Here is an 8361-nt window from a genome sequence, read left to right on the forward strand (position 1 = left end):
AGTGCCTAATGCGGACGAAATCGAGTGCATCGAGACTTAGAACGACAGAAAGCTGAGCTAGTTGGTAAGGATTCATTATGCAAAACAGAGGTGAGGCGTGCAGACAGGACATAAGAGTAGAGAAGCGGACGGCGCTCGTGTTGTCCACTTCTCTACTCTTGTGTCCTGTGTGCACGCCTCACCTCCGTTTTGCATAACGAGTGCATCAACCCACACGTTAGTAGCGTAGGCGTTTTATTAACTGTGCAATATTTTCAACGCTTCCTTGCATGCCATTTCATGTGGCATATCTTTTCTGGTCACAAATTTGTGCAGCGAATCTATTTGCATGATCGACTCCGGGGCTGTGGGACCGTTCACTTGCACTTGATGCTGAGTCTTTTACATGTATCCATAAAGTGTAGATATGCACATCAGATCCCTGCGAGCATTTTCAAAATTCAATTATTTTAGACAACAGGCACATATGCAATACTGACATAATCTCAAATACCACTAAGCAGCTGGGACACATTCTTGTTGACCATACTCGCAGGTAAAATAAGTAGATCATGTGGACAGCTCCAGCTCATTTTTCTTAAATCAGTGTGTACAGGGCTTTGCAAAAATAATTTTTTTCTCGCGCACCGATTATTTTGCTGTATAAGCAAGAGAACCCACCACGTTAGTGTAACGTATCTTGTACATCACACTAATATGTGCTTTAATTTACCAAGTGAGATGAGTTACTTTTATGGCTCATTCAGTCAAATCACACTGCAAGCTGCATTCATCAATCTTCAATTGGATTTTGCAAATGTTTAATGAAACATGTTTCCCTTTTATGTAGATATGCAATGGCAAGCCCTTCTGTGTGCTCCAAAGGTAAAATTTAAGATCTAAATAAAAGAAGACATTTCTAGCCAGAAACAAGCAAAAATGGTGAATGCAGAGTATCAGAAGCCCAAGGTACAGAAATTATGAGAAGTGTCGAATGGTTGTAGGAAGGGAGTCGTATTTGAAAATGCAAGACTCTTTAGTGGAGGTCAAGCAAGTCAATATAGGTAGAGTACTCTGCAAAATTATGCAAGTGAGGGGACGTCAAACAATGGGGTCAGGAAATGCATTGTTTTTCTGCAAAACAAAATCTGATTGCCATTACATAAGTCACTTTAGCATCATGAGACTGCTGCTTGATAAATTCAGAAATAAACCAAAAAACAAGACACGCAAAAATAAAAAACAATTTAATGATGCCCTCTCCACACTGGCATAAATAAAAGAAACACATCACATCTAATGTGGACATATCAGACGCCTTGTGAAACACTACAGGAAAAATTCAGTTTCGAGCTATGGCACTTGCCGCATAGATGTGGGGGGCCTTGCACTAATAGTGATATTTACCACTGCATTTAGAAATTGAAAGCATTCATGCAGACAAGGATGATTCTTTATATTTTTGGCTACCACTTCAAATGCCTCCACCAAGTGTTACAATGCTGCATGCAGCCATACTAAGGATCTCGCAGCAACACCTGCAGGTAAAAAGCAGAAGCAGTCAAAGTGCTGGTGTGTTCTAGACACTATGTTTGAAAACATTTAGGCAAGAGTGCAAGAAGCAGACATAGCAACTGCATTTATTTCCATAATTCCCCATTTGAATGGCCTTTTCTTTTTGCTTAGACAATGCCTACACCTAGCCACAGCAGCTCCCTCATACAGACTCCGCAAGCCAAGAGGCCGTGGAGGCAAATGCAGGTAAGAGGCAAGAAGCAATAGCACTGGTATCGACATTCATCTAATTTCTTTCTTTTTCTTTCGTTAAGGCAGCCAGCGCACCTCGAACAGCCACCTTGACTGCGGGTGTGTCACCCTAGTTGCCAAGGAAACATTTGAGGGAAAGCGACAGGCAATGTGAACAGCCACTTCTCCATGTAAACGATACTCTTTCTCTCGGATGATTCCTACGCCTCGCCACGCCAGCACACTTGTGCACAAGGATGCCGCGGAGGCACGTGCAGGTCAGAGGCAAGAAGCAGTGGCACTGGTGTCGACATTCACCCAATTTCTTTTTCTTACACTGAGGCAGCCAGCACACCTCGAACAGCCACCTTGACTGCGGGTGTGTCAGTAGATTCCTGTTGTACATATGCTCATAATAAATTTAAGTAAACTTGAACTTGATAACAAACTTGAAGGCAAATGGGACATTGATGCACTGTTTTTCTGAACATTTATTGTACAGATACGTTATACTTTGCAGTGCTACAGAGCGTATTTTGAAGCTTCCCCCTATATTTTGCACCTTTAATTACATGTGTTGTGTGGCCCTCAGTGCAGTTCATGTTGTAGCAGCTGCTTTGTCTGTGTATTGCACATTGGCTTAAGCTCGTGATATCCACATACTTATCTCACATATACAAAATAAAGTTCTATGTAGTCCTCAGTGTTGCAATAAAAAATTAAAGTAAACAATCCGATCGTGTAATTGTGTTTATTACAGTGATTCCTAGGTCAATTACTGGCAAGTTGACAACTAGAACTGGTCAATCCGTCCATAGCCTCCTATATTTTTCAAAAAATGAAGGAGGCTATGATCCGCCATGGCAAGGAATTGTATGTATACATAAAAAAAGGGGGTATGTGTGTGTTTGTAGTGGGGGGTATAGGATTAGGGCGGTACGAAAAAATGTACCAACACCGTCCTCTAGACCCATTCCGTTAAGGTACCGTAACAAAGCGTATTATGCATAAAGTTCATACAACCAACTCTGATATTACTACACACGCCAGGTGACGCGAGCTACATTTGCCATGACGCATTCGCGACTGCACCGGATGCCCTCCATATCATTCTCGTTAATCGTGCTCACTGCACCGAGGCAAAAGAAAGATCATGGGCGCAGCTGCCTTTAAAGTATCTCGACCTTGCGAGGCACTGCTGCGCGTGCCAGGGGAGCTGTCCGTGCGAACACTCCATGGCACACACCTGCCTCGGCGGCCCCAACCTACGTACCGTTCTGCTTCGAGCTTTGATCCCCCCACTGTCCCTTGGGTGCCCTGGAGTTACTGCGCCGCCTGCTTTATTATAATCTCAGGTGCTCTCCTGATACTTCCGTTTGTCGGTTACATGTGCCCTACAGCTGGATCAGTACTTATAATAATAAAAAAAAACTATCTATCGTCGCAACGATAAATCGCGAAAGCGGCTTTTGCAACATACCGCGCCCGTGCGAAGAGAATTACGGAACGCCGACGAGGAATCTGACCACAGCTTCCAGCTCGCAACCTCGTCGAGTGACACTCCTGCAACAGGCGTGACCGCTGAAAACCGCATACCGCCGGAAACTTCAACAGGATCATCCCTCGGTTGCATAACTGCCACCTGTAGGGCCAACATGGACCACATTTACACCGTCCCGCAGCATAGAATAAATAACCAACTTATAAAGACCAAACACGCGGCTGCACGGACACATCACGACACTACACGCGAGACGCCATGCTGCTACGCTGCTACAGTGTTGCCACGACACATTAAAAAATAGTAATAGATTTTATCGCGAAAAATCAGTAGAAATCAGTAGATTTTTTAATTTCAATTTTTGCACTCAGTTTATGAGCCCACGAATTCAGCGCTTATATTAGTACTCCGTTGAAGTATTGTAGCTTCCAGGAAATAGTACAAAAATTGACCCCGAGATTCTTAGCGATACTTTTGAAATACCCGGGAATCCAGAGAGCCATTGTCAAGCACGAATTTAAAAACAGTGAAGCCCTCCGATGGCCTATTGAAAGGCGTCAGATGGTAGTTAGTACCTGAAAGCGTTAGAGTATACTATCTTCCAGACAGGGGTAATTGGAGATCGCTGGGAGAGGCCTCCATAGAGGCCTCCGTGCTGCAGTGCACATAGAAGTAGGTTGGTCATGATGATGATGATAATGGTGGTTTCATAGTTGTTGGGTTCGGTATGCAACCACTTTCACAAATTCACCGCCTCACCTTTTCCCATAGAGCATAGAAACTCTTATGCTTTTTCCCCACTTTGCTCAAAGACAGAGTTAGTGCCACGTTTGAGAGTCTAGAAACGCAAGAATGTATGTTAACCTCGGAGCCAATCACGTTTTTTTTTTTTCTCTCGCTAGGTGGCATTACATTAATATAACCATTAATATAACCTAAGAATAAAGTTAACTTGCAAAGAACATGTCTGGGTATCAGGTACAATTGCCGGTAAAAAGGCATGGCTAGGAGTAGTTTATTTAGGGACAGGGGACAAATACAGGCAAGAGAACAAAGATCTAGTGAAGTGTCTCGATGACGATATAAAGCAGTTTGGAGAAGGTGCCGATATTTGTCTGCTGGGTGACATGAATGGCCACATCGAGGATCTGGATGGATACACAGATTGTAATGGGAAGTTTATGCTAGACTTCTGTGAGCGACACAACCTAGTTATAGTAAACAGAGAAACTAAGTGTGAGGGACAAATTACGTGGGAGTCCCGTAACAGACAAACAACCATTGACTACTGCTTAATGTCGCAAGGGTTGTATAGCAAGCTCACAATAATGGAAATAGACGAAGAGGGGAAGTACAGCCTCAGAAGTGATCATAAGCGTATTAGTCTACAGTTGGGAGCCCTACTCAAAAGACAAATGCAGGGAAGTCAAAAAGAGTACGCAAAATTAAATGACGCGCAAATAGCGGCTGGCATAGAGGAAGCAATAGAGAAACATCCCATGGAAAGGTTGGATTATAATCAGTTAGAACTACTCATTAGTACAAAAATAAAAGAGGTAAAAGGAGTAAGCCGCTGGAGAGGAAAGGGGAAGCCACGAAGTTGGTGGAATAAGGAAATTGGAGAGGCCATCGAACAACGACGGTGGGCATCTCGGGAACACAGAGAAGCAAAGAGGGCGCAGTTATCTGAAGAGGAAATAGGCCAAAAATGGGAATATTATCGACAAAAGAAACAACAAGTGCAGGTCCTCGTCCAGGCTAAAATAAAGCAGTCCTCTGATCGCTGGCTGGCTGAAGCTCGCGATGCAACTAAAGGGGGGTCAAGAAAATTCTGGAACCATATAAGCTGGCTGGGTAAAGCTAATCACAGAAAAGAGGAACAGATTCACGATGCCGAAGGAAATTGTTTAGAGGGAGATGACGCTGTGAACTACATTGGATCAGTTATAGCAGAGTCATTTAGGAAAGACGATAGGGTAATCGCCCCAAGTGAGGGAGCAACACAGAATAGCATAATAGAAAACAGCTTAGAATTGACCAATCTTAACTGGAAAAAGGCGGAGGCAAATGTTCCAAAATGCACGTCCGCGGGGATAGACGAAATTCCAATCAAGTTAATTAATGAACTTGGCCCAAGAAGCAAGGAAACGCTGATAAAAGCATTGGAGGCAGTCATAACAAATAAGCAAATTCCGCACAGCTGGAAACAGAGTAAAATGAATTTGATTTATAAAGGAAAAGGTGATAAGAAGAACATAAAATCTTTCCGACCAATTACGATAACATCAGTTATATATAGGCTGGCGATGCAGGCGGTGAAAATAAAAATGCAGTCATGGGTAGAAAGTAATAGAATACTTGGAGAACTTCAGAACGGGTTCAGAAGTGGTAGGCGCTTAGATGATAGCCTGTTCGTGCTTACCCAGTGCATAGAAATAGCTAAGGCGGAAAATAGACCTCTGTATTTAGCCTTCCTGGACATAAGTGGTGCATACGACGATGTGAACAGGGAACTCCTGTGGAACATATTAAAAGCTGAAGGTATCGGTAATGAGGTAATTGATTTTCTACAGGAATTATATCGAGAAAATAATGTTGAAATAACATGGGAAGGAATCAAGAGTACGACAACTGTCGAGGTTCACAAAGGATTAAGGCAAGGTTGTCCTCTATCACCGCTGCTGTTCATGCTTTATATGATAAGCATGGAAAGAAGGTTACAACGAAGCAATCTAGGGTATAATCTGTCGTACAGATTAGGCGAAAAGGTTGTTGAGCAACGACTACCGGGTTTAATGTATGCGGACGATATTGTACTGTTCGCAGATAGCCAGGAAGATTTGCAAACTCTGGTTAATTACTGTGGGGACGAAGGAGACAGTTTAGGTTTCAGTTTTAGTGCAGCTAAGTCCGGTGGGATGTTTTTCAACGATACAACTGATCAGGAGCTTACAATACAAGGCCACGAAATACTCCGAGTGGCCGAATACAAGTATCTCGGGGTATGGATAAACAAAGGGCAGATGTACACGGAAAAGCACGAACAGTCTCTAATAGCAAAAGGGCGAAGAGATGCCGGGATAATGAAACATATGGCATTGTGGGGTTACAACAGGTATGAGGTACTGAGAGGCATTTGGAAGGGAGTAATGGTGCCGGGGCTTACTTTCGGGAATGCGGTCCTCTGGTTAAGGGCAGAGGTTCAGTCGAGACTAGAGGTAAATCAGAGAGCTGTGGGAAGGTTAGCACTAGGTGCCCACGAGAAAACCACAAACGAAGCAGTACAGGGAGATATGGGCTGGGCGTCATTCGAAGCACGGGAAGCTCAGAGTAAAATCCTATACGAAAAACGTCTGAGGAAATTGGATGATAACAGGTGGGCAGCTAAGGTGTTTAAATACCTATACAGAAAGAGCGTTGACTCACAATGGCGGAAAAGAACTAGAAAGCTAACCAGTAAGTATGCCAGACGCGAGGACGAAAAAGGACAGAGCATTAAACGACAGGTTAAAAATGCGGAAGGTAAAAATTGGATAAATTCAATGGGAAAGAAGCATAGTGTAGAACTATATCGATACTGGAAACAGCAGATCAGGAAGGAAGCGTTTTACGATAACTCAAGAGGCAGTGCCCTACTCTTTGAAGCTAGATCAGGATGTCTTAGAACGCGGAGCTATAAAAAGAAATTTAACGAAGAAGAAGACACATGTACTGTGTGTGGTAAATATGTAGAAACAATGGAACACCTCATACTAAAATGTGATGGTATCAACCCCGATGTCGATGCGGCCACAGTCACCCTTCCTGAGGCCCTAGGGTTCAGAGATAATGATAGTCATGTAAATAAAGGTGCGGTGGAAATTAGCAAAAGGCGATTGGAGGATTGGTGGCTCAAAAGCAGAGAGGTGACATAAGGTTAAAAGGGTAGGAAGACGTATTTAAAGAAAATCGAGAAATTCAATAACACACAACACAGATAAAAATAAAAGGCAAAATAAAAATCTGAGCATGGTGGCAACTGCCATCGCCCCGTTTCAAAGGGGACGCTCCTACTTTCCATCCACCCATCTATCCTCTGTAACCTCTATAACCATCCATCCATTCATCCTCCGTACTGAAAAAGTTGCAGATTCCGCTTTCGTTTCAGTAGAAAAGCAAGAAAATCAGCAGATTCAAGCGCTTTATCACTGAATTAGCAGAAAATTTGAAAAATCAGTAGATCTACTGATAAATCAGCAGCCGTGGCATCACTGCGCTGCTATGGTTGCCGGATTAAAACTGACTACTGTCACCAAGTCTAGCAAGCGTCTCAGGAGCTGGCAACCTCGGCGCTTAGCAACATCGAAATGGCAACAACTTAGCAACAACCGAAATGGAGACCACTGAGCATATAGTGCTGAGATGCACAGACCTTCGCCCAACCCTGGCAGAGGGAACAGTGGCAGATATGGAAGGGGCATTAGGTTTTCCCGGGGAACGAGGGCAAATAGACGAGAAAAGAGTGGCAGTAACGAAGGGGAGGCTAGAGGATTGGTGGAGGAAGTCAAGGGATAGATAACACCATAAATCGGGGAGATAATGTTTCCTCTACTGTGGTAGATAGTTATTTTGGGGGGAGGAGGGGAGTGAAAACTAGGTTAAGGAAAAGAGGATATAAAGAAAGGGGAAAAAGAATAATTAATAATAAAATAGGAAGGGGAGAAAAAGGCTAGGTGGCGCCAGCCGCCGCCCGTTACAAAGGGTATAGCCACCATCCATCCATCCATCCGGCGGCGCTCTTGCGGTTCCCGATTTCAATGCATGGGCCCTATGGGTAAGTTTCCTAATTCTTGTAGGAAACTCTATGCTATGGGTAGCTTGTCCTCTAGAGTCAGTACAGTAACTCTATGGCACCCACTCACGGGGATTTGCTAAGAGGTATTCCTGGCGCGGAGGAGAGAAATGAGTTATTTTCTTCCTCCAAATGCTTTCGAGCTTGATTTCTGTGCTTTCATATCGATTTTGTTACTCCTATGGCGTAAACACGGCGTAATTAAATAGTGTTTTATTATGTGCGTAACGCTGCACTCTGCTATTTGCGCGTCTACTATTCTCGCAGCTCGTAAGCTTCTTCACGCTAATCGAAACCGAAATCA

At 43.6% G+C, this 8361-nt stretch overlaps 1 long non-coding RNA gene across 1 annotated transcript; it reads right to left on the reverse strand.

Annotated features, from left to right (window-relative positions):
* Nucleotides 1–217: 217 nt before the first annotated feature.
* On the reverse strand, nt 218–3481 carry LOC140216669 (uncharacterized). The gene is made up of 2 exons (XR_011893246.1): nt 3206–3481; nt 218–421 (listed from the first exon to the last, which is right to left on the reverse strand). It is a non-coding gene; the product is annotated as an uncharacterized lncRNA (long non-coding RNA).
* Nucleotides 3482–8361: the final 4880 nt, after the last annotated feature.

Source organism: Dermacentor andersoni, chromosome 3, assembly GCF_023375885.2.
Source record: "Dermacentor andersoni chromosome 3, qqDerAnde1_hic_scaffold, whole genome shotgun sequence".
NCBI lineage: Eukaryota > Metazoa > Arthropoda > Arachnida > Ixodida > Ixodidae > Dermacentor > Dermacentor andersoni.